The sequence below is a fragment of the Rutidosis leptorrhynchoides genome, chromosome 1 (assembly GCF_046630445.1).
Source record: "Rutidosis leptorrhynchoides isolate AG116_Rl617_1_P2 chromosome 1, CSIRO_AGI_Rlap_v1, whole genome shotgun sequence".
In the NCBI taxonomy this organism is placed as follows: Eukaryota; Viridiplantae; Streptophyta; class Magnoliopsida; order Asterales; family Asteraceae; genus Rutidosis; species Rutidosis leptorrhynchoides.
This window is the reverse complement of record NC_092333.1, coordinates 675,145,345-675,173,324: the sequence shown is the minus strand read 5'-3', so window position 1 is coordinate 675,173,324 and position 27,980 is coordinate 675,145,345. Positions and strand designations below refer to the sequence as shown.

At 30.1% G+C, this 27,980-nt stretch overlaps 1 long non-coding RNA gene across 4 annotated transcripts; it reads right to left on the bottom strand.

The window, feature by feature from the left end:
• Positions 1-20,424: 20,424 nt before the first annotated feature.
• Positions 20,425-23,236, bottom strand: LOC139885969 (uncharacterized). 4 transcript variants are annotated; one of them, XR_011772191.1, is made up of 4 exons: positions 22,914-23,236; positions 22,718-22,783; positions 21,321-21,996; positions 20,425-20,605 (listed from the first exon to the last, which is right to left on the bottom strand). It is a non-coding gene; the product is annotated as an uncharacterized lncRNA (long non-coding RNA). The 4 variants fall into 4 exon arrangements; XR_011772192.1 differs by lacking the exon at positions 20,425-20,605 and adding an exon at positions 21,011-21,226 and having other exon boundaries at positions 22,718-22,798; XR_011772190.1 differs by lacking the exon at positions 20,425-20,605 and adding an exon at positions 21,011-21,226 and having other exon boundaries at positions 22,718-22,795.
• Positions 23,237-27,980: the final 4,744 nt, after the last annotated feature.

Sequence of the window (27,980 nt, the reverse complement as noted above, 5' to 3'; positions counted from 1 at the left end):
ATTCCCGACGATTCACGAACTATTGTGTGTAAATAATTATGTAGATATATATATATATATATATATATATATATATATATATATATATATATATATATATATATATATGTAAATACAAATGAATGTATATATATAATAATCTAAATTAATAAAATACACTTTAACCAAGTTGGAATTAAAAATTATAAAATAATAGACGATATAATAAAATTATTATTAAAATAAATCTATATATACAAATATATAGATATGGCTTCGAAGTTGTAACACTCATTGGTCAGTCAATTGTTATTGAACAAAGTTAAATAAATAAATACTTATGAAGACACAATATATAATCGTAAATTATTATATAATATTTACATAACTTTTATACATAATTATTATATGAATATTGTAATAAGTTATAAATATCACATATATAAATTTATAATAATTATTTACATAAAAATAATTACAAGTTAAGAATATAGTTATTATATTAAAATAATGTTGGTATTTTTATTATTATCATCAATATTAATATCATAAATACTATTAATTTATTATAATATGAATATATAACATTTGAATTATTTAATTTGTTAGGTCATTATTAATATCACCAATATTATTAATATTTTTTTTAACATATATTATTATAAATTATCATTTATTATTAACATTGTTATTACTATTATTATTGTAAACATATTTTGTTATATATAAAATTATTACTAATAATCCTATTATTATTATTAATTTAACTACAGCACAAAGATGAAAAAAAAAATAAAGAATAAATAAATATATATTGAATTAGTAAAAATTAGTCAAAAGAAAATAGTACAGACAAATTGAAATCATGTGGTACGTTTTTTTCTTCAATTTCTGTTATTAGTCTTCTTCTCCTTTATTTTTTTGTTGTTTCTGTTTTGTTTCTTACTGCCTCTTTTATTCTATCAATTTTCTATCTATAATTATCCAGCGAGCTATTCTGTATTAGGGACCAACTCAATCAATTCTTCATTTCCACACTGCCAATTAAAAACAATTACTGTAATTTTTAGATTAAAAATTATATAAGAAAAAGGGAGGAACGAGTCGCGTATTATGTTCTTGATTTTTTTACCAAAATACAAATTTGAATCATTGGTAAAAATCTAAAAGTGCAGAGTTGTTTGGAAGAATCAAACCAAACTATCTGCAAGTTTTCATGTCATAATTCACGAAATCAGGGATTAATTTTGGAGTCAAACTTTCGAATTTAAAAAGTCAACAAATTGTTCTTCATTAAATTCGAATTCGTTCTTGAGTTTATGAAACAATTAATGATTTAGATAGTTTCTATGAACGCGCTTCAAACTATTTCATGTTATAAGCATAGCCTATTATGTGATTAAAATCGAAAATCGATTTTTTTTTTAAACCGTCGCGAACAGCATACAGGGACTGTTCTATATATATTTTTTTTGTTTTGTTTTGTCTTCAATTCACGAAAGAACCAATAGAGGTTGAATGTATTTCGTTTTGATAGTCCTACAATCTAATTATTTATCAATTGATTTTGGTTTGGGTCTGTGGAGTTAAGAGGAAGAAGGAGGAGTAGTAAACAGATAGGAAACCATTATATATAATTATGTGACGGGCTTAAAACAGATAAGAAGCAATAGAGAGGTGGTCTGGGCGTGTGTTGTGTAGCAAGTGGTCTCGGGTTCGAGTCCCGCTGGTGACATCTTGTTATTTTTTTTCCAGCCATTTTGAGAGGTAGTGGCCTTTATATTTATTATTATTATTATTATTTATTATTATTATTATTATTATTATTATTTATTGTTATTATTATTATTAGTTGTCGTTATTATTATTATGATAACTGTTGTTACTCCTAAAATGATAGAAGTACTATTATTATTAATCACCTTAAGAGATATTATTATTATAATTATTAAAATAAGTATTATAGTTACAATTACAATTAAGATTTTTTTTTATTATTGCTATTACTAACATTATTATCCTTACTAGTAATATCATTGTGTAGTATCCTTATAAAGGCTAACATTATTAATAAAAAGATTGTTGTTGTTATTATTATAAACATTAAGTATTATGTATTTTTATCAAAGGTATTATTTTCGTTACAGTTATTATCAAACTTTTCGTTCATTTAAAAACTACAATTATTATCATTATTATTAACAAAGTTATTATTATTATTATTAGTAAATCATTATTTTTATCAAAAACTATCTTTCAAGTAGATAAATACTTTATGCATAAATATACTCTTTACATATACTATAATTATAATAAAACTTCATATAACTATATATCTCAAATTTATTAAGATCATTTATATAAATACTTATAAAATGACAAACTATCGATTTCAAATGTAACACTAAATAATTACGATTATAAATATGGACATATTAATATAACTATACAAATAATAAATCAATTTGAATATATACACAAATCAACTATACATAATATATAAATTAAAATATAATAAAAAATAATTATTCGATTACTATTATATATATATATATATATATATATATATATATATATATATATATATATATATATATATATATATTAATGAATATACAAATGATATAGGTTCGTGAATCCGAGGCCAATCCTGCATTGTTCCGTTGTTCAATATAGTCATATGTATTTTTACTACAAAATACAGTATTGTGAGTTTCATTTGCTCCCTTTTACTCTTTACATTTTTGGGCTGAGAATACATGCAAATGTTTTATTAACTGTTTTACAATATTTATATGCGTGAGTTTCATTTACCTTTTTACCCTTTATATTTTTGGGCTGAGAATACATGCGCAACTTTTATAACTGTTTTACGAAATAGACACAAGTAATCGAAATTATGTTCTATGGTTGAATGATCGAAACTGAATATGGCCCTTTTTATTAAGTCTGGTAATCTAAGAATTAGGGAACAGACACCCTAATTGGCGCGAACTCTAAAGATAGATCTATCGGGCCCAACAAGCCCCATCCAAAGTACCGGATGCTTTAGTACTTCGAAATTTATATCATGTCCGAAGGAGGATCCCGGAATGATGGGGATATTCTTATATGCATATTGTGAATGTCGGTTACCAGGTGTTCAATCCATATGAATGATATTTTTTTCTCTATGCATGGGACGTATGATTATGAGAAATGGAAGTATGAAATCTTGTGGTCTATTAAAATTATGAAATGATTCTTTATGATAAACTAATAAACTCACCAACCTTTTGGTTGACACTTTAAAGCATGTTTATTCTCAGGTACGAAAGAAATCTTCCGCTGTGCATTTGCTCATATTAGAGATATTACTTGGAGTCATTCATGACATATTTCAAAAGATGTTGCATTCGAGTCGTTGAGTTCATCAAGATTATTATTAAGTCAATTATATTTGGATATATTATGAAATGCTTTACATGCCTGTCAACTGTCGATGTAACGAAAGTTTGTCTTTTAAAAACGAATGCAATGTTTGTAAAATTTATCATATAGAGGTCAATTACCTCGCGATGTAATCAACTGTTGTGAATCGTTTGTAATCGATATGGACTTCGTCCGGATGGATTAGGACGGGTCTCTACAGTTGGTATCAGAGCGGTGGTCTTAGCGAACCAGGTCTTACATTAGTGAGTCTAACTGATAGTCGTTAGAATGCATTAGTGAGTCTGGACTTCGACCGTGTCTGCATGTCAAAAGTTTTGCTTATCATTTAGTGTCGAAAAATTAATTGCTTATCATCCTTAAAGTCTAGACACGTCTTACTGCCTCTATTGCATAGACAGTGTATAGATAAATTCATATCTTAGCGTATCTGTTACTGTAACTTTGCCTGACAACTTCCGTAGATTCCTCCGTAACTTATGGGATTTTAGTATTATATATATACATATGTAAATTATGTATTGCAGGGTACTAATCTACATCCTATAATCTATTTCTTATTAAAAATCCTTCATCTGATCGTACGAGATGAATCCTGCAACTAGTTCGAGTTTCTCAGATTCCGATAACTATTTCGATAATTATTCCGGCAGCTATTCCGACATAGATGTTCGCCTAAGCTCCGAAAATAGCGTCATTGGCATGAATCAACCAATCAGCCATTATCAATTCATCTGATGGGTTCGTAGTCAACTTAATTAATGGAAACGCGCAGAAGGCAATCCCTTCCACCAACCGAATTCACCTCTTGACAATGAACCTGAAGCGTTTACCGGCGAACCTGTTCGAGACACCATTTTCAGTCTCATTTCCAGAGTAACTCGACAAGATTATATTCTATCCACAATTCTGAACGTTATTCATCCGCTCGTTCCGACCGACAATCATCCTGGAGTACTAAGTCAACGAACTTCGCGCTCGAATAATCAATTCGGAGAATATGGTACAAAATGTACCAGCTTCAGCAACATCACCGGCACCAACAGTACAATCAATACCAGCACCAGTACCATCAACAATCCATGCTTCAATATCATCATCTGTACTTTGAGTATGATTTCCGTTCTACGTATCATTATACCTCAGTTATCTTCGTTCGATATGGCGAATATGTAATCTCTAAAGTTTTAGAGATTATTTATTCTAGTTCCAACCAAAAAGCAAATGAGTTTAATATCATATTAACTCATTAAATCCATGAATACATCTGAAGAAAATATATATGTATATATGTTTTCATAAAGATTGTAATTAAAAATTCTCTTGTACAAACTGTTAATGGTGAAAATATTTTAACGGGTAGGTAATACCCGAGGACTATTTAAATTTCACATTAATAAGTTACAATGTACGTTCTTTGAATCTGTTTCAACAGTCATATACTATCCTACTTACATCCACTGATATACAAATCCGTTCACCACAGAATAACCATATTCATCCAATTACATATTTGGATTTTGACCTGTCAGAATCCAATAAGTGGCATAATGAAGAAATAATGGACACAATAAAAATTGATTAGAAACAGATTAATTAACAATACGAAGTTCTATTAAGAATCCACGCTAACAAAATCCTAGCTAACTGTTCCTATATGACTATTTCCTTAAAATATACTAGTTTTGGTGGAACTATTGAACTATTGGGATTATTGGATTACTATCATGGACAATTAAAAAGTATTAAAAGAGTAGGAAATATTAAATACAACACTTTTCGATTTAAAAAGATTTTAAATAAATTACATCTACTACAGTTAAATATTTCCTCAAGTTGCCACTTGATTTCATCTTAAACTTCATTTGTATCTAGACGATTACAATCAACGTTTAAACCTTTCATGATTCTTGAAAACACCTCAATCGAGAGTATGAACCAACCGCACTTCATCTACGGAAGAAGAGATTGACGCATATAGTTATGCACCTGAAAATATTAGGAACCTGAGAAAAACGTTTAACCCGTATCTGTGTTAGCTCCTTTAGCATTATTAATACCCAAAAATAACTTGGTAATCCCTTTCAAAGTAGCAAATTTTGTCACAGCTCCAGCAAGTCAACTTCGACTTTTCATTCGGAGTAGCCTTACTATAATCCTGATATATACAATTACCCTTTTTATACCGGAGGATTCTTTTATATTCCACCACATTACCAGCAAATGTACCAGCAACCTTGTCACTCCTTAGTTTAAATTCCTCCGACAAATCACTATATTTATCAATTGAAGTCTCGTCATGTAATCATCCGCATCTTGTAACAAGAACTGCCATAACAATTACCAGGAATCAGCAATCAGTACTTTGAAAACTCACCGCATATCTACATCAACAGTTATATGTATAACATTTATCTTTTAGAATTATGACCTTTCATTATGAAATTCTGAAAAGCACTCAGTCTACAAATCAATGCTCTGAATGTTGAAAAAGCTGAATGAAGCAGCAGAAACCGTAGACAACCGTAAATGACCTTAATCATCGGAAGTTTGATGATAAAGAATAGTATGTTGGAAAAGCTCAGAAAAGTTGGAACTGGAAAATGGATTGAGCTAACCACAAAGGAGACCAAGGACAAATACAAGGACCATACCATATATTCAAAGAATCCAGGTAATTTTGAATCCGATGAAACCTTCAACGAATATCTTGCTCTGTACTCATGTAAAAATCTTGCGAAAAATCTTCCTCATCAACCATCGAACTTAGAAATTCCAAAATATCATCATAAATGTCTTCGATATTTCTGAAGATATTTTCATGAATATTCTCGTTCGAAATTAATTATCTCTCCGCGCTATCTGTATTATATCATAAAAGGAAACTGTTTTAGTTTCTATATTCTGTGAACCTTCAAATTTAAAATATGAATGTTTTGAAGTAGTGTTGGAAACTGATGCATGAATTAGCATAATATAATGACACTTGATCAACGTGATTATATTACAGTAAGTCATGCTGAGTTTCTAATGGAACGTGATGATTCACAGACCCTAACGTCATCATGTGCCATGTTACATAACTCTTTCATTCTACTTAACTCCTGAACAAATCCAGAAAATGTGTTCTTGATGGTTCTATCTTCCGTGATGTTGATAAATTTGAAAATCAAATCGTGCTATCACGTTCCTTCATGTTTAGAACATTATAATCATTTGAAACTCTATATCTACGAATTCTGGACCATTATTCGTTTGACTTAGAGTCGGGAAGAGAAAACAAAAGCATAGGGCTTTGAAATTTAAGGGAGAATATAAAGCCCGATAACAACACATAAATTACAAACCGTGTATATCAATGTTTATCGCAACATAAAGACACGAGAGAATTAAAAATATTAAAATCCCAAGGGCGAAGTAGAAGAAAGCAGATTCCTCTGGTGAAAGTTGGAAAAGGAGAATGGTTATTGCGAAAGTAAGGATGAGGACAAGGATCAGAACTAGATTAAGCATTTTCAGAATCTTTTGGATGTATGAGACAAGAAGGAAAGTATAGGAATGATGAGAATAATGAAACGGAAGAGTTTAATTTATAATGGAAATATCAGACAGAGTAATAAAGACAGATCACCGTATTTAATTATAGAGATCTTAATTTTCTTATTCGCCGAAGGATCAAATCTTTTAGAATTCGAAGATTTTCTTTAAATTCCTTAAAATCTGTAAATCAACCATGACTACGTCACCGGTTAAGACAAATCCGCATTTACTCATCTAAATCTTTTGTGACAGCTTCATTCGTACGTTTCACATAATCGAATCATTTTGTCTATATTAATCAATAATGATAAAACTCTATCTATCGACTCATATTCGTCATAAAAACATTTTTTTGTTAGCCATGACGACCTCACTCAAATTTCGGGACGAAATTTCTTTAACGGGTAGGTACTGTGATGATCCGGGAATTTCTGACCAAATTTAAACTTAATCTTATATGATTTCAACACGATAAGCAAAGTCTGTAAAATTGAATCTCTAAAATTTTGGAACAGTTTACATGAAACCATTTAACCTTTGACTACTCCCGACGATTCACGAACTATTGTGTGTAAATAATTATGTAGATATATATATATATATATATATATATATATATATATATATATATATATATATATATATATATATGTAAATACAAATGAATGTATATATATAATAATCTAAATTAATAAAATACACTTTAACCAAGTTGGAATTAAAAATTATAAAATAATAGACGATATAATAAAATTATTATTAAAATAAATCTATATATACAAATATATAGATATGGCTTCGAAGTTGTAACACTCATTGGTCAGTCAATTGTTATTGAACAAAGTTAAATAAATAAATACTTATGAAGACACAATATATAATCGTAAATTATTATATAATATTTACATAACTTTTATACATAATTATTATATGAATATTGTAATAAGTTATAAATATCACATATATAAATTTATAATAATTATTTACATAAAAATAATTACAAGTTAAGAATATAGTTATTATATTAAAATAATGTTGGTATTTTTATTATTATCATCAATATTAATATCATAAATACTATTAATTTATTATAATATGAATATATAACATTTGAAATATTTAATTTGTTAGGTCATTATTAATATCACCAATATTATTAATATTTTTTTTAACATATATTATTATAAATTATCATTTATTATTAACATTGTTATTACTATTATTATTGTAAACATATTTTGTTATATATAAAATTATTACTAATAATCCTATTATTATTATTAATTTAACTACAGCACAAAGATGAAAAAAAAAAGAATAAATAAATATATATTGAATTAGTAAAAATTAGTCAAAAGAAAATAGTACAGACAAATTGAAATCATGTGGTATGTTTTTTTCTTCAATTTCTGTTATTAGTCTTCTTCTCCTTTATTTTTTTGTTGTTTCTGTTTTGTTTCTTACTGCCTCTTTTATTCTATCAATTTTCTATCTATAATTATCCAGCGAGCTATTCTGTATTAGGGACCAACTCAATCAATTCTTCATTTCCACACTGCCAATTAAAAATAATTACTGTAATTTTTAGATTAAAAATTATATAAGAAAAAGGGAGGAACGAGTCACGTATTATGTTCTTGATTTTTTTTACCAAAATACAAATTTGAATCATTGGTAAAAATCTAAAAGTGCAGAGTTGTTTGGAAGAATCAAACCAAACTATCTGCAAGTTTTCATGTCATAATTCACGAAATCAGGGATTAATTTTGGAGTCAAACTTTCGAATTTAAAAAGTCAACAAATTGTTCTTCATTAAATTCGAATTCGTTCTTGAGTTTATGAAACAATTGATGATTTAGATAGTTTCTATGAACGCGCTTCAAATTATTTCATGTTATAAGCATAGCCTATTATGTGATTAAAATCGAAAATCGAATTTTTTTTTTAAAACCGTCGCGAACAGCATACAGGGACTGTTCTATATATATATTTTTTTGTTTGTTTTGTTTTGTCTTCAATTCACGAAAGAACCAATAGAGGCTGAATGTATTTCATTTTGATAGTCCTACAATCTAATTATTTATCAATTGATTTTGGTTTGGGTCTGTGGAGTTAAGAGGAAGAAGGAGGAGTAGTAAACAGATAGGAAACCATTATATATAATTATGTGACGGGGTTAAAACAGATAAGAAGCAATGGAAAGGTGGTCTGGGCGTGTGTTGTGTAGCAAGTGGTCTCGGGTTCGAGTCCCGATGGTGACATCTTGTTATTTTTTTTCCAGCCATTTTGAGAGGTAGTGGCCTTTATATTTATTATTATTATTATTTATTATTATTATTATTATTATTATTATTATTATTATTTATTGTTATTATTATTATTAGTTGTCGTTATTATTATTATGATAACTGTTGTTACTCCTAAAATGATAGAAGTACTATTATTATTAATCACCTTAAGAGATATTATTATTATAATTATTAAAATAAGTATTATAGTTACAATTACAATTAAGATTTTTTTTTATTATTGCTATTACTAACATTATTATCCTTACTAGTAATATCATTGTGTAGTATCGTTATAAAGGCTAACATTATTAATAAAAAGATTGTTGTTGTTATTATTATAAACATTAAGTATTATGTATTTTTCATCAAAGGTATTATTTTCGTTACAGTTATTATCAAACTTTTCGTTCATTTAAAAACTACAATTATTATCATTATTATTAACAAAGTTATTATTATTATTATTAGTAAATCATTATTTTTATCAAAAACTATCTTTCAAGTAGATAAATACTTTATGCATAAATATACTCTTTACATATACTATAATTATAATAAAACTTCATATAACTATATATCTCAAATTTATTAAGATCATTTATATAAATACTTATAAAATGACAAACTATCGATTTCAAATGTAACACTAAATAATTACGATTATAAATATGGACATATTAATATAACTATACAAATAATAAATCAATTTGAATATATACACAAATCAACTATACATAATATATAAATTAAAATATAATAAAAAAAATAATTATTCGATTACTATATATATATATATATATATATATATATATATATATATATATATATATATATATATATATATTAATGAATATACAAATGATATAGGTTCGTGAATCCGAGGCCAATCCTGCATTGTTCCGTTGTTCAATATAGTCATATGTATTTTTACTACAAAATACAGTATTGTGAGTTTCATTTGCTCCCTTTTACTCTTTACATTTTTGGGCTGAGAATACATGCAAATGCTTTATTAACTGTTTTACAATATTTATATGCGTGAGTTTCATTTACCTTTTTATCCTTTATATTTTTGGGCTGAGAATACATGCGCAACTTTTATAACTGTTTTACGAAATAGACACAAGTAATCGAAATTACGTTCTATGGTTGAATGATCGAAACTGAATATGCCCCTTTTTATTAAGTCTGGTAATCTAAGAATTAGGGAACAGACACCCTAATTGGCGCGAACTCTAAAGATAGATCTATCGGGCCCAACAAGCCCCATCCAAAGTACCGGATGCTTTAGTACTTCAAAATTTATATCATGTCCGAAGGAGGATCCCGGAATGATGGGGATATTCTTATATGCATATTGTGAATGTCGGTTACCAGGTGTTCAATCCATATGAATGATATTTTTGTCTTTATGCATGGGACGTATGATTATGAGAAATGGAAGTATGAAATCTTGTGGTCTATTAAAATTATGAAATGATTCTTTATGATAAACTAATGAACTCACCAACCTTTTGGTTGACACTTTAAAGCATGTTTATTCTCAGGTACGAAAGAAATCTTCCGCTGTGCATTTGCTCATATTAGAGATATTACTTGGAGTCATTCATGACATATTTCAAAAGATGTTGCATTCGAGTCGTTGAGTTCATCAAGATTATTATTAAGTCAATTATATTTGGATATATTATGAAATGCTTTACATGCCTGTCAACTGTCGATGTAACGAAAGTTTGTCTTTTAAAAACGAATGCAATGTTTGTAAAATTTATCATATAGAGGTCAACTACCTCGCGATGTAATCAACTGTTGTGAATCGTTTGTAATCGATATGGACTTCATCCGGATGGATTAGGACGGGTCTCTACAGACGACGGTCGAACGACACTGACCCGACGTCGGAGGTCCCGACGTCGTCTACTCGACGTTGGGTGAAGGAGATATAGTGGGACCTAAATTCAAATTTTTGAACGTTTGATGCCCGTTTTTTTTATTTAACACATTTCTCGATCTCTATATAAAAACACCCACAATCTCATTTTTTACATACACATTTACACAAAATTCTCTCTAATCCCCATTATTTTATACACATTCACAACTAAAAAAAATATGGCTCTTGATTAACCTCGACGTCCATCACAACGGTGAGCTTTCCGATAACCGCCAATATTGGTACGACGGGTACACACAATCGTTCGAAGCTCTAGATGTTACCGGCTTCGATGTAGAACGCGTAGTAAGCTTTATACGCGATAGGATAGATTGCGAAGCCGCCGACGTTTGGTACTGTGACGAGGTCACGGATTTGTTCAAGGAATTTCGATCCGAAGCCGTGTGGGAACGAATGGTCGGAAAGGCCAAACTGACGAACAAACATATCACGTTGTACTGTAGGAACGTGTGGAGCCTTCCCGCTTTGAACGATCGAGATGATACGTCTTCGCATGAATCGGGATCTCCGACTCGCTATGGCCGTTAAATTGTTGTTATTTTTAATAAGTAATTTTTAGGATTTAATAAGTAATTTTAGGATTAATAAGTAATTTTAGGACTTTTTTATTTTTTGAAACTTTTAATTTTAGGTTTTTAATTGTAACCGTTTTAGGACTTTTTTTTAAATGAAAGTGTATTTTAGGACTTTTAATGTTTTTTAATTTAATATTTGTTCGTATTTTTATTTATTCTATTTAATAATGTGTTAAAAATATATAAGAAAATGTATAAATAAATAATTGGTGGACCTTATCTTCTCTCTCCAAGACACTGAACTGACAATCGTTCCAATTCCCCTGTTTTTTAATCAATGTCAGTTTACAATGTCAGTCCAGCCAGTCATCAGCAAGACACTGAACTAACGCGTCACGACACCATGTGCTCTAATAATCACTTAGAATACCAACTGAGGAATTGCATTTTGCCAATCCTTTTCGTAGTGCTTCAAATATTCAAAACAAAAGGCTTCTGATTGAATGTAGTGGCAAGTGTAGGAGTACTCTTACGGGTCCTGTGACATCACTAGTTTTTCGAAAATTATCACAAACAAATATTTTTTTCTGTATAGAACACCACTAAATATAATAATGTGACCCCATATATTTTTAGATTTTAAAAATTCATAGTTTGAACTATTAAAATATTTGAAGAAATAATTGTGCCGTTGGTCCCTCGGTTTTACCCCAAAAAGCTAACAGCGTCCCTCGAGTTTTTTTCCGGCTTTCAGAATCCCTCTATTATCACTCTTTGTGTTTACGCGTCCCTCCGTCAGTCAGACGTCAAAGTTGGACGTTAAGTGCCATCACGTGCATGAAACGTGATGGCTATTTTGGTCATTTTGCAGTTAAAACAGATGGCACGTTCGCTTATAAATTAAATGGGTTCCCTCCATCAACGATCAACATCCCCAAATCAATTGCAATTAAAAACCCTAAAAAAACATTCACAAATTGTTCGATCGAGATGGAATGCTGGTGTGGTCGTCCAGCTGTTGTTCGTATTTCGGGAACAGATGCTAACCCTGGTCGTCGATTCTATTGTTGTGCATCACAGGTAATTATCAAAAACCCTAAATTCGTCCCTAATTTGTCTAATTAATTTTGATGGATTATATATGTTGCAGAGGGGTAGTTGCACATTCTTTGCATGGTACGATCCTCCGAATCCAGTGATAGCTGCAGTGTATGAACGACTTCGTAATGAAGAAAGAAATCCTAGGACTTGGAAGTTAATGTGCATTTTTAGTTGGTGTGTGCTTGCCATGTATTACTTTAGTAATTGATCTACAATGTAGTGTTTTGGAAGCTTTTGTTTTAGTATGTCTTTGGTATGTTTTGGAAGCTTTTGGTTTAGCATGTGTTTGGTATGTTTTAGAAGGTTTAGTTTTGTTGTGGCTATATGTAAATGAAATCAGTGTATGGATGTTGAAGTAATGAATGAAATGAAAAGTTATTTGATCAAGATGTGTTTGTAGAATGTAAACATATACAATTGTTGATGTAATGCAACACAGGTACCAAAATGCAATTGCAATTTGCTTCCCTATTCAGTTTTTGTTATCCAAAAATGCAATTGCAATTGTCTTTAACCTGATTTGAACATGTAACATCAAATAACAATGGAAACAACTTTAAATGTCAAATTAAAACAACCATTACATAGTGAACATAAGACAATTAGTTTACTGCCATTACATAAACACTAAACAAAATATCCAAGTACCAAAAGACAATTAGTTTACTCATCACACCATTACACAAGTACCAAAAGACAGGTAGAATTGTTCAAGTTCACAACCATAACAAATATTAAGACAAAAGATCCAACAGAATTATCTATTTCTTCTTCTTCCCAACTGCTGCAGCCTTTCCCTTCTTATTCACACTTCCACCAACACTAGTAGATGCATCCCCTTTTCCTTTAGGACAACCTCTCTTATTATGTCCATGCTCTCCACATGATCCACACTTCTTCAACTTACCTGATAGTTACATAGAAACAACCATGCTAAGAAATTTAAACTAAGTAAATAGGAAAAAAATTGTAAAAGTTAAATAACTATTACCTTGTGTTGACAGTTTTCCTCCTTCACCAATCTCATCAACTTCATTTGCAGACATCCTTCTTTTTTTTCTTAGGTCTTCCAGGAGTGGAAATCTTTTTTGGATCACCAACTTCAAAACCATTTTCAACCATATTTCAGTTGACTGCAACTGCATGTTTGCATGGTATGCCAGTTAACTCCCACTTTCTACAGGAACAAGTTCTGGTCTCCGTATCAACAACAAACTGCTCAGCATTTGATTCCACATGTGCTCTAATCCCACGAATTTTCTTCTTCCTTATAGCTTCTTCATCACTTTCAGAATCATAACTCTCAAACCCATCATTATTCAATTCTTCTAGCTCATGATCATCCTCATTTTCTACAACATCTGTGTTGAAAACCTTAGAACCATTACCCATAAACTCAATATCTTTATCAATGTTGAAGGTGAAGTCTCTCATGTCAACATCATCATCATCAATTCGATTTTCCTCATCTGTTTCAATATAATCACCATCTTCACTACCTTCACTAGCTTCACTACCTGCATTACCTTCACTAACATTCTCATCAATATCTTGAATAAGTACCCTCTTCCCAGTTTTATTTGGATGCTCAACATAGACATTAAACTCCCTAGTATTATCACTATCCATGTAAGTAAGCATCATAAAACCATCTTCATCATTATCTAATAGATGTAACCCAACATTCATCTCTGTATTCGGTTGCAGATACCTCAATACTACAGGTTCTTGAGGATCATAACCCAACTCTGTTAATACTTGATTAAATTGATAAAATTTAAACTGGTCTACATCAAAACAATCAACGTAGGTTGTTTCTCCGCTGTAAACTAGTTCACTACCTTTTTTCATTAGACTACCACCATGATGTAAGATAACTGTGAACAAATGAGGGTAACAATCTGCATTTAATTTTGTAAATTTAAAATTAGTCTAAATTAGATTCTAGGGTTCTAAATCTGCAAAATAAAAAAAAAAATTCAAGTATAGAAACACATACCGTATATGTCATTGATGGACTTAGGATCGGTATCAGGTGTGCGAATCTGCCAAGACATTGCTTCAATCGATCGATCGATTTAGGGTTTTGTAAAATGAGAGGATGAGATGTGAGTGTGTTAATTAAATGTCGGTACCAACCTTTTCAAACCGATTTAATCAAGTATTAACTGCAAAATGACCAAAATAGCCATCACGTTTCATGCACGTGATGGCACTTAACGTCCAACTTTGACGTCTGACTGACGGAGGGACGCGTAAACACAAAGAGTGATAATAGAGGGATTCTGAAAGCCAAAAAAAACTCGAGGGACGTTGTTAGCTTTTTGGGGTAAAACCGAGGGACCAACGGCACAATTATTTCATATTTGAAATTAGCCCGCTTTTATAGTATGGGCAATTTATATTTTTAAACAAAAATAAACTTAGCCTTATCCAATTTTCAATTGACTCTATTAAGTGAGTCGAACATTAAGTGTCGATTTATTGGCGACTTGATTGCCGCTTAGAGCCTAAATTTAGTTTCAGACATGTTTTAAAACCAATGGAAATTTAATTCTACTATTTCCATGGCGTCTCATTTTAATTTATTTTATTATTTTAAAGTTTTCCTACCTATGGACTGGAAGTGCTTTTGTAAGCAATCTCTCTATCCATAGAACATTGAGAGGAGTGACTTTTAATACTCTTGGGGTGTTTCACTCTATGTAGAAAAAATGACTTGTCTTTATTCTAGGATAGGAGAAGAATTATCTACATCTTACCTCCTTCATAGCTCACTTTTGTGGGATTGTGTTTTGTTGTTGTTGTTGTTGTTGTTATCCAATTTTCTATTTCCTTTGTATCTAGCGACCATCGATGATCATATGTGATTTCTTTCCGTCATTCCTAATTTCGTGTCCTTCCCTCTTCATCCGAGTCATCCATTATTATGTAAGTATATGTACATTCATAAGGTTGCACTACTCCTATTATTATGTAAGTACATGTACATTCATAAGGTTGCACTACTCCTTTTATATGGATATATATATATATATATATATATATATATATATATATATATATATATATATATATATATATTACTAATTAATATCAATAAAATTGTCTTTCTAATAAAGTTACTTAGTTGAGCTTTTTTGCTAATGATGTATCATGTATACATGTTTATAATTAGTTCCTCAAATGATTGATTTTCATTTATTTAAGTATATATGTTTAGTTTATGTTTATAACTGTAACTTTTTAGTACTGATCTTTCATTTATGTATATATGTTTATAATTGCAATTTTTTAGTACTAATGTATCATGTATATATCTTAATTTTATTGGTGTATCATGTATATATGTTTGTAATTAGTTTTCTTAGATGATTGATCTTTTTTGGTACTAATATAATTAATAAAATTATCTTCTCGTACTGTAATTTTTTGGTACTGATGTATCAATAAAATTGCCTTTTGGTTTTGAATTTGACAATTATTATTAACATGTTAAGATACTTCGATTTGTGAATGATTATCTACTTGCATATACTGAGAAATACGTGTTAGATTATATTAGCAATGATGCAATTATGGATAAATTTTATCGTTTAAAATCTCGTAGACAAAAGTAAAAACTTACTTTTAGAGTTGATTGTATTAAATATATGATATTTTTGAATAGGGGTTAATATTTGTGGAAATATCAATTCCCTTATTGTATAAATGATATCATTTTGTATGGTGGTTGTTGTAATGACAATAGTAAAAAAATATGAACAACCTTTTGTGAGTACTATCCAATATCCCGACCCGACTCAATTTAGCCCGACCCGATTTGACCCGAGACATTCAATATTTGTGCAAGTAAGTTATCGAATAAGTTTTTTGGGACCCCATTAGATTTTTCATCCTAGAATCGCCACTGGGGGAGTGTGTGGTAATTTTCAATTGGTAATGAGGGTGGTATGTTAAGCTAATTTGTATACTCGGTGGTATTTAACCAAAATTACTATTGGTACAACATTCACAACCTATAATACAATAAAAAGTAACCAAGTTGTGTATTGCAATAAAAATGTCGCATTTTTGTGAATTGACAACAAAAGTTGTCCTTTGTGTGGGTTGGTTACTCATTTACAAAAGATAAAATTTCGTCGTTAATCCTTCAACTTTGTACCAAACAACGTAAGTAATCTTAAACTTTTATTTTCACTTCGTTGATCTCAAACTATTAAGATATCTCACGAATGACCTTGAAGATAATGCTAGTTAACTTTTGTCCGTTAAATTAGAACACATGCACAACAAGTGATGGTATTTTGGTCCATTTCTTCTCTTTTATCACATTTATTTTGATTCGTCCCTTTCATCACATTATATTATATATATATTCATTTGAAAAAAATGAAACTCAAAGGTGATTGGCCAATAAAAATGAACAGTAAACTTTCAATTGGTATTAACTTATTGGATGCTTTTACACCTTAAATATTAAATTTCGTAATTATAAACCAAGTGTAAGAGTATCGGAGCGGTTAAATGCGCGTATTGTTGACCCTAGGGGTGTTCATTAAACGGTTATACCCGAAAAACCGCCCGATCCGAATGCTTTTGGGTGAAATGGGTTTGGATAATTCGGATTTGGTTCGGATTTTTGGTGATACCCGATTTCTAAAATGGTTAATGGATTGGTTATGGATATAAAATTTAATCCACGGTTTTAACCCGAATACCCGACTAATTGGTTATCAGTTTCAAATTTTCATTTTATTTAATTTTTATATGATACGAATATACGATCCTATAACATATAAGGAAATCTTTTGGTCAAATACATAATTTAGGAAAGCTATCAACTACATTAGTGTCTTTCTCGTCAGATCCAAAATTTGGGTGCTCATCAAATCGTAAATCAAGGATTCTTTCTCATCTTATTTCAATTGAATCACAATCAATATCAATTCCATAATTTTATCATTGATTTTCAGCTATAAAATATGGCTTCTACACTCGTTATTCACAACCCACCATCGACTGAACCAAAATCAAAAAATTCTTCTTTCGTTCTTTCAATCGAACCAAATCATCATCAATGGTATGTTTTCTATTCATGTTATGTTAATTCCACAATTTTATTATCACAAATTCATTTGATTATCTAATATTCATCTTTACTGATTAGGGTTCTTGACATGTTTATTTTCAAATGTTAGACTATTAGTTACGAATTGCATCTTTTTATATGTCTTAATGTCTTATTGTATTCTGCGAGTATATTAATATATGTATTAGTAGTTGGTTTGAAATATAGCAAACATATGTGAATTTTATCTTTTACATATTTGGTTATCGATTAGTTTAATCTTTGTTTATGCAAATTGAAGTCAGAGATACACTATGTCAGTTAGTTTATTGTATGTTTTTTCTTCTACAGATTAAATGTTACATGTATTGCTCTTTAGATTGATTTAAGTATTTAGTAACATTTTGATATCTTATTTTTGTTTCATGTATATAAATAACAAACACATTAACTTAGTGCGTATGGAAAGAATGTTTAGATTTAGTGGAAATTGTATATAATTCAACATGTAATGCTACTTTCCTCATGATATGTCGAGACTCGAGAGTTGTAATAGTATAGTTTAATTTCAATTATTTTGTTATATACAGTGTATCTTTTATAGTTGTATATAGATAATGTTCTTTGCTTTTCCAAAATGATCATAATTTGGAATATAAAAAAATTACAGTGAAGTAAATTCAGTCTATCAGTAATGTCATTTACCCAAATTTCGTATATTTATATACTTGATTTACGTTTTACAATATGTCAATGTGTATTTCTTCTTAGGAGAATATTCAAGAAGAAAATGTGTGAGCAACTAACGAGGTGGAAACTGAAAACAATGAGGGAGAGACACAAGTCAGGAGCAGGGTAACCCGCAAAAGATCATTGGTATGGCATCATTATGATTCATTTGTTAATGAGCAAGGGGAGCATAAAAGTAAATGTCGATACTGTGACAAAGAGTACTATTCAAACACGAAGTTACATGGCACGAGTACTTTGCGTTCCCATCTGAAAACTTGTAAAAAGTTTCCTGGTAAATGCCTTGATGGCCAAACACGCTTATCAATTCAAAGAGGAGATGGTGATGATAGTAGGATGGTTGCTTGGAGATTTGATCAACCCTCAATATGGTTTAACATAACTCTATCTTTTTATTGTTGTTACTAAATCCCATATCAAGTTTGGTCTGTATTTACCTTATTGCTTGTAGTAAATCTCATACTAATTTTTAACATAACTCTTTGTCATTTTAGAGCTTGGAAATGATGGAAACAATGCTATTTGAGATGGAGCACTAAGACTTGAGAAGGAGCTGCTGCTGATTTTTTTTCATTTGCTTCTATTTTAATATTTGAACTATGAGTTTTTATTGGTTTGATTTCTTTATGTTTAGAACTCAGTATGTTGGTTTGAATTTATGGTTTCATTTTAATCTTTTAATGGTTATTATCTAATCTATTTATCTCTGATAGTACCAACCAGTGAATGTATTTGTTGATTTGTTGGTGACTACTATGGTTGATTGTTAATTGTTGGTGACTACTATGTTAGTCCAATTAAAATCGTATACCACTATACCGTGTTTTAGATTCTTTATTTTTTTTCTATCAGTTACTAGGCACTAGTTTTTTAATTGGTTTAATTGGGGAACCGACCCAAATAAACCGATTGTGTATTGGATTGGATTGGTTTGGTTTTCACATATTTGGTTTAGTTATTGGTTTAAAAAAAAAAAATTGAAAAACCGATTCATCCAAACCGTATACACCAAATAAACCATAAACCGCCCGAACGAACACCCCTAGTTGACCCCCCTCACACTTAATTTTTTCACATTTTACCCTTTTAACACCCATTTTCAAATAAAATTCATAACACCCCTTAATGTTTTTTTATTCGGTCTTTTCACTCCTATTCTTTTATTTTTAAATTCTTTTTCAATCTAACAGTTTTTATAATTACAATTTTTATATGACTTCATATATTTTTTCTTGACCACTTTTACATAAATATTATATTTAAAATCTTTTTTTACTTTTTTTCTTCTCTTTTTCATTACAACTAGCTTAAAACCCGCGACGCAGAGTTTTTTATGGACGAATTAATAATTGAATTGTCAGAATAAGTATATTTTATATAATATTCGTTAGGTTGTTAACAAACCAAAACAATAACATATTTTATACTCCGTATGTAGTATTTGTTAGGTTGTTTTCATGTTATAACTTGGTTCCATTATTACAACATCACTACTTAACTGTTTTGATTATTTAACAACTAAACAAATACTTCGTACTATATAAAATATAATTAGTTTGACAATAGCCATGTCCAGTCGTACATCAAATCTACATAGAATGTACTATTTTTTAAAAATATTCATCTGAAATAGTATCATAAATTTTGCTCATTTTTTTTTAGCCATTATCGAAACTTAAAAAACATGACGGAGCACATAGTTTTAGATTATACCCCATGTTATATGTTATCTATCTGAATTTTCCTAAGAACACTTTCGGTATAGTTTTATAACTTATACATGATAAATAGAAGTAGAAAAAAATGGTTAGGTTTGGCAAGTTGGTTATCGAGTGAAACTGTTTTGGTTTATAGCAGACATGTCGATTCTTAAAATTTATTAAAAAGTAGAAACAATGCAGACCCATGCTTGGTCTTCTTTTCTTCCAAGCACACTCAATAATCTTTCCACAGTGTGATGCAGGATCAACACCATCTGCAGATCCATATGAAGCAATATCAGGAAGCCCAAACACACGGGATTATAAAGGGGTTGGCAATTTCAACCCATTTAATGTACTGTATATGCGTTGATTTGGGCTATGTTATATCTCTAATGAACCAAGAATATTAGCATCTAAAGGGGTCATGGTCAGATGCTGTATATTATATATCTATACAGCCTAAATGCAGTAACTAAAATTATAAGTACAAAAATGTGACTTGTTGTTTAAACTTCAATTAGTTACGTCAACACAAACTTACATTAACATTCCTCAACAGCACCATAATTTGGTGTATAATTATACGAATAAACATTGTTTGTTAAGAAGAATTTGATACCTAAATATATCAAAAAAACATATTCACAAATAACACAAAATAAAAGATAATCGTCACATGCATTAGCTCAAAGTCAGGTCATATACAGAATAAAATATAGAAGTCATCATCCTAAGTATTATAACAACAACAATATAGCTAGACAACAAACAATATATACTAAATCCCTCAAGAAAACATATAAAGTACTTTCCTATAATGTAAAAACCAATGAGTTATGTTTTACAATACACAAGGGATGTTGAAACCATGAGATCATCAAGCACAATTGAACCTAAATATAAGTTATATCCACATTAAATCACTCATACAAGCTAATCACCAAACTCCAATAACTAAATAAAAAAGATTAAAAACTGAAACCTAACCTCAGTTTAAGTGATTAACTTCTGCTGGGGACGAATTGATTCCACCAAAAATGATTTTCTTTTCGTTGAATTAAACCCTACCGGAACCCCTGTCTTTCAACAACGATGTGTGTACTATCCTTCAATTCCTTTGACTCCTCTGTTGTTTTTCATCTGAAACAACAATTGTATATACTCCTAATATCATCATATAGTTTGTACACATTCATAAGTCTCAATTGTATAAAGGCATACAGACATGTGGTTGCATGTTACAGTTGTAATTAAGCGTTCAACAATACCCGTCTCCTCGTGAACCTCCTGTACACCGATTGGACACAAAAGATGCAGAATCTATTGATATTGATATGGATATTTCTCAAATTTCAAAAACTAACAGACCATCCCACCCAATTTGACCTCTAACCAGGTGGCATAGGCTCTAACCGCGAGATTTATCCAGATACAGAAGTTGGATACACCGATTTTCTAAAACTGCGTGATTTGGTCCAAATAAGTCAACGTTTAAAGATATGCTTAGCTAACATAAATATAACATATTAAAGAACTTCAGTGTCAAGAGAATCTGATTTTCCTTCTCGGTATAAGCCAGAGTAACCCCTGTATAAGCCATCTTCTGATATCCTTGATAATCCACCAAACATCACGTCTTCATGCAAGATTTCCTTTATTCAACCTAATTGTAAAATGTATTTGTTAGAAATACATCGGTAAGAACAAAAGGAACATTTGATCTTCTGTATTCATATAACAAAATGAGCTAATTATGTGCGATGTTATATATGGGATTTTAATTCATATCTATCTCAACTAAAAACTATGTTTAGTTGAGGTATTTATTTGACCGATTATGACTCTGAATTTATTTGAACGACGCCACAACAATTAGTAATATGAAGTTGGGTGGTACCACTACTGCTGAGCTACCTATCGCAATTTTCTGTTGGCAATTTTAGTGAATATAGTATTAGTAAGTTAAAATCTTCAAAACATGGTAACATGCATTTGAAATGAAAGTGTTCATAAATTATATGATGGTAAGACAGGTGTTTTTAAAAGAATTGGTGAACATAGCTATCCAAATAAATAAGATTCTGAATGATTAGCAACACTGTCAATCTTCTTTGTAGATTAATGGGAGACCAAGTAACTATTATAATTATAGTTATCAATCAAACGCGAACAAAATCAATGTTGAATCAACACCCTACTAAGTCAATGTAAAAAGCACATAACTTGTTAATAACACTGACACAAAATAATCAAAACTTACAATCATAGATAACAAATTTCATTATAAGAGCATTTCACATCTGATTCATCTCGGAAGTACAGAATTGGTGTTTGTAACAGTAGTACTATTATAGACTGGAAACCGTAAAGAAGAGAATAGTTACCACAAGAACGTCTAGCTTATCCAAATTTATATAAGGTTTGAGTTTCATCTTCATCAATTACATATCCTGTATTTGGTGCTGCTTTATCAGTTACAAAAGGGAAATTAAAAAGGAATAAAATAAAAAGTTTGATCATTTGAATGAAAAATTAATACAACTTTTATACATAACCTAAGATGTAATTTAATATCAATACCTTATCGTCACCCATTACCATCTGTATCAAATCAAAGACAGCTGGATGCAGACTTGTGTCTTCATAACATTCAAAGTAATTGAAATAGAATGTGATTACCTGTTGATCTAAAGTTTAGTTTGAATCCTAAAACGATTCCATTCAAGTAAGGTGCTTGACTGTAGGGATTGATTAGAGAACATTAATCGATTGACATTTTTTGGCTCAATCAAATCGGAAACTCCTATTTTTGATGGTTGGAGATATCAATCGTTGTTCAATTGAAATCAAAATAAAAAAAAATATGTCGTTGTTGCTATTGTTGATTTTGCGGATTGGATGTAGTCAATATTGACGATCGAGTTTTTTTTTTTTTTTTTTTTTTTTTTTTTTTTTTTGTGAGAGGAAAATATGGTAGTTTTGAAGTTGTTTGATTGATAATGAAAACCTTTCTCTAGAACCCCTATTTTTCTCAATTTCTCCTGTGCTTTTTTGAAACTTGAAGGATATTTTAGTCTCAATTTTGCTAAACATTGAGATTATGAGTTCATAATCATGACATGAACATTTTAATAGTTTAGATTCTGTAGATGATCATAAATTATGGATGACTATGATTAAAAGTTAGATTCTTTGATGACATATTTTTGTGTTTGTTATTATATACAGTAGAGCTGTAGAGATAGAGATAGAAATTTTTTTCCCTACTCCCACATATAACTGTTAAATAACAAGAATTCAACTTATTTTCATTTTAATTGTTGATTCGAAATATATTTTTCTTTTTGATTTTGTTAGGGTTATTAACGTTTAAGTATCTAATTTAAAACATAAGTCGTGTATAACGAAAAACTGATTAATTATGTTACATATGAAAAATAAGGAGTCTGTCACCGCAACGCGCGATTGACCCCAAAACTTTTTTTATCATCATCTTCATTTTTACTTAATTTACAAACTCTAATTTTTCTCCAACAACTTCATTATTTTTGGAGGTGTTTGGATTAGTGTGTGTGACACTGATTATTTAATTATTTCATTTTAAAATTGTATGTAATTTATTATTAGTGTTTGGATAATAAATGTTTAGAAGTGCTTTTTACGTTTTGAAATCATCAAAACGTGATTTGAAGAAGTGAGTAGCTCCTCACTATTTGCAAACGTGATTATCTGTTATTAAGAATTTTACCATATTAACCTTAAATATTACTTTAACATTTCACCAACTGTATAATAATATTAATATTGTTATGTATATCACGCATTTTTGACATTTATATTTACATATTACACATTATTATCGCTGCATCGACATAGTCGAAACGGGAGATGATCGCAATGGGTGGTTTAGTCCTCCTCAGGTGATCCCAATCGCTGTAAAAAAAAAAGGTATTAGATTAAAAATTATTACTGTTTTTTTTTTTTTTAAACCTAGAAAACTTTTATATAATAATTACAAGTACAATATGTCTAAGCCCAACAATTTATACGGCCCAATGTCGATTATACAGAGCAAAATTTTACACCAATATAATGGACTATATATGAATGAATATATACTGTCAGTTGTTTTGATTAATTCGCAGCTCGATGGTTGCTTATTCAACCGATTCCAGTACGCGTGTTTGATGACGATACATAACTCCCGGGGCTAATCGCCCATTGGTGCCATTCAATTGAGGCCTTTTTAAGTCTTAGAGAAATCCAATTAGAGCTTGGAGATTGAATCTCTGCTATAATTCCGTTTCAAGACCAATCCTTATTCTGAAAGACCTTGTTATAATTGATTAGTAGCATAATTTGAAACCCCTTAAGTTTTTTTTTTCTTTTTTACAACAAGTTAAACTATTGGAAATGATAAGACAATTAAGAGTTGTGCACACTGTGTTACGGTTGTTGGAAGTGTGCACTTGATGATAATACAAGATGTGACTGAATGAAGCCGTTTATTCTTATGGGGGCGTTTGGATTGGTGTTTTGTAAGACCATGAATAATGAATAATGATGATTGTGATATGGGGTGGGTAAGGTGTACTTTTGGGAGCAAGACGATGACTGGATCATGGCAGAGAAAGAGGGAAGTTGTAATGGGGGCTTTTGTCAAAGGATGACAATGATGTAGCATTTTATTTTTGATTTTGATTTTGTTTTTTTATTAGTTAAATAAGATAAAACGCTACATAAATAAAACGTTACATAAATAAATAAATAATAAAACGTTACATTAAAAAATAAAAAATAAAAACATTACATAATCTTAAAAATTACATGAGTTAAAAAACATTCATAATGACTAGTTTGTAGAACAAAAGTTTGTTGGTAGGTTCCAAATATGTGCCGTTAATTCTTCACGTAACTATACATGATCATTCTCATCTTGTTAACGCTCATAACTCGTGCCGGTGTTTTTGGAGTCGCAAACCTACCTTGTAGAACACCAAATGTACGCTCCACGTCCTTTCGAGCATTCGCTTGAAATCTTGTAAATTTGATTCGTGCGTCATCAATAGGAGTCGAATATCCCTTTATTAAGGTTGTCCAATTAGGATATATCCCGCCCGCCAAGTAGTAACCAAAGGGATAAACGTGGGTTTTGTTGCACACGATTTCTTGAAGTTCGGCCTTCTTCTTCATCGGACGAGGTGATATCAAACTACTAATCGATACTTTGAGCTAAAAACTCCATTTTTTTATACGAAAAGTAAGAAGTTTGTTAAAATGTTGAATGAAAAATATGGTGGAGTGTATATGTTTATATAGGAGAAAAAAAATAAACAAACAGTCATGACCCAACGACTCTTTTTAACCAGCCAATCCCCTCAAGCAACGTCACAAACCGCACCCTCCCTTGCAGCGTTTTTTGCCGACAAACGCCCCTCCACATACGCCCACAAACGCCCCATTCCTGGCGTTTGTGGGGCGTTTCTCACGACAGCTAGACCTTACCATGGCTACAAACGATGCGTTATCCATGGTCTAACTAAATATCTAATATATATGATTGTGACTTGTATTTGCAACAATCTTGAATGAAAGAATAACTTCATACACCATTTTGATTACTTCAATTCCATTTCTCCCATTCTTTGTTGGTTCGGAAGACATTGACTTAATCTTGTTTACTCATTTTAGTTATTATTATATGATTATATCGAACTGAATAGATGTTTATGGGTGTTGAATGTATGAAGTCAGTTAAGTCACCTTAGATGAACTAACAAATACTCCGTAATTATGAGAATTCATTTAAGTTTTATACTTTTGTATGATCTAATAGTTGTTATCAAGACCGTGTCTCTGTCGGTTAACAGGGCAAAAAATAAAAAAATAAAAATAGATAGGGATCTTAAATATGAAAATAAGACAGGGTATGCGTTAACGGTTACTAAAACGTTGATGATTGAGAATAGCATACAACAATCCACACCAATATTTAGTAATTACTATAGCCTGAGCAATGAATTTATGGAGTATATTGTTCTATAAGTTTCATCATTTTCGAGAAAAATGACGTGCTCCTTTGTTAGATTATTTGTAGTGGTTGAGGCGTGGGTTGGTTTTTATACTTTTTTGATTATTAGGACGTGTGAGTTTTTTGTGTGAAGTAGTGGTTGTGTGAGTTTTTAGTGTGGGTAAGGAGTATTGTGATGTCGTGTTAAAATATAATTGAGTTAAGTATTAAAAAAGGATAAAAATAATATTTTTAAAATAATAGAAAATTAGAAAAAAACCAAAGCAACTGCATTGCCCAACCCGTTGCAAAGCAACGTGGAATCCCAAAAATGGTTCAACCTACGCATTGATACGGATGATGGGGGCGTTTCCTCCATGCCACCTTGGATGGCCATGCCGTTGCCAAAGATCGGTCTTAGAGAGTGTTAAATCCACTTTTCAAATCTGTATAAGAAATTGGGTTGTGCATATGCACAACCTCAACCCACTAGTGTGTGTGTGTGTATATATATATATATATATATATATATATATATATATATATATATATATATATATATATATATATATATATATATATATATATATATATATATAGGAACAATGGAGAATTAACCAATGAGGGGAAATTGGGGGAAACAAATTTTTTTTCTTTCGTTTTTTGAAAAAACTTTGTTGACGAACATTATAGATTGGATGAAAATATGAACATTTAAAAAATACACTTTGTGATAAATGTTTTTATTTTGGCGGAAAAACGCTCGAAGAAATAATATATAACAATTATCGTGTTTTTCGAGCGTATTTTGAGGGTTTGAAATTAGGGTTTAGATACTAGGGTTTAGAAATTTAGGGTTTAGGGTTTAGATTTAAGATTTATATTGAGTTTTTAACACGAATGGTTTAGAGTTTAAGGTTTAGGGTTTAGTGTTTTGGGTTAAACCCAAAACACTAAACCCTAAACTCTAAATCGGGCTAAATATTGACAAAAAGTACTTTACAGAACATGGAAAAAAAAACGTTCGAAGATTAACATTCTTCACGATCAATATTATCTTGAATGTTATTTTTGTCGATCGTTTTCTCACATAAATAGTAACATTTATCACAAAGTATCTTTTTTAAATGTTCATATTTTCGTGTAATCTTGATGTTTGAATTTTTTTTTTTAAAAAATGAAAAAAATGAAGAAAAAAAATTCTTCCCCCCCGATTCCCCCAATTGGTTACTTCCCCATTGATCCTACCCATATATATATATATATATATATATATATATATATATATATATATATATATATATATATATATATATATATATATATATATATATATATATATATATACACAACAACAACAACAACAGTACCCAATACCACTTGAGTGGTGTATGAGATATATATATATATATATATATATATATATATATATATGTGTGTGTGTGTGTGTGTGTGTGTGTGTGTGTGTGTGTGTGCGTGCGTGTGTGTGTGTATGTGTGTGTGTGTGTGTGTGTGATGACCCGTTCAAATCTATTTGGACGAATACATCATTCATTGATTTCATAGTGAGGTTTTGACCTCTATATGATACGTTTTGTAAACATTGCATTCTTTTGAAAAGGTACACCATGAATGAA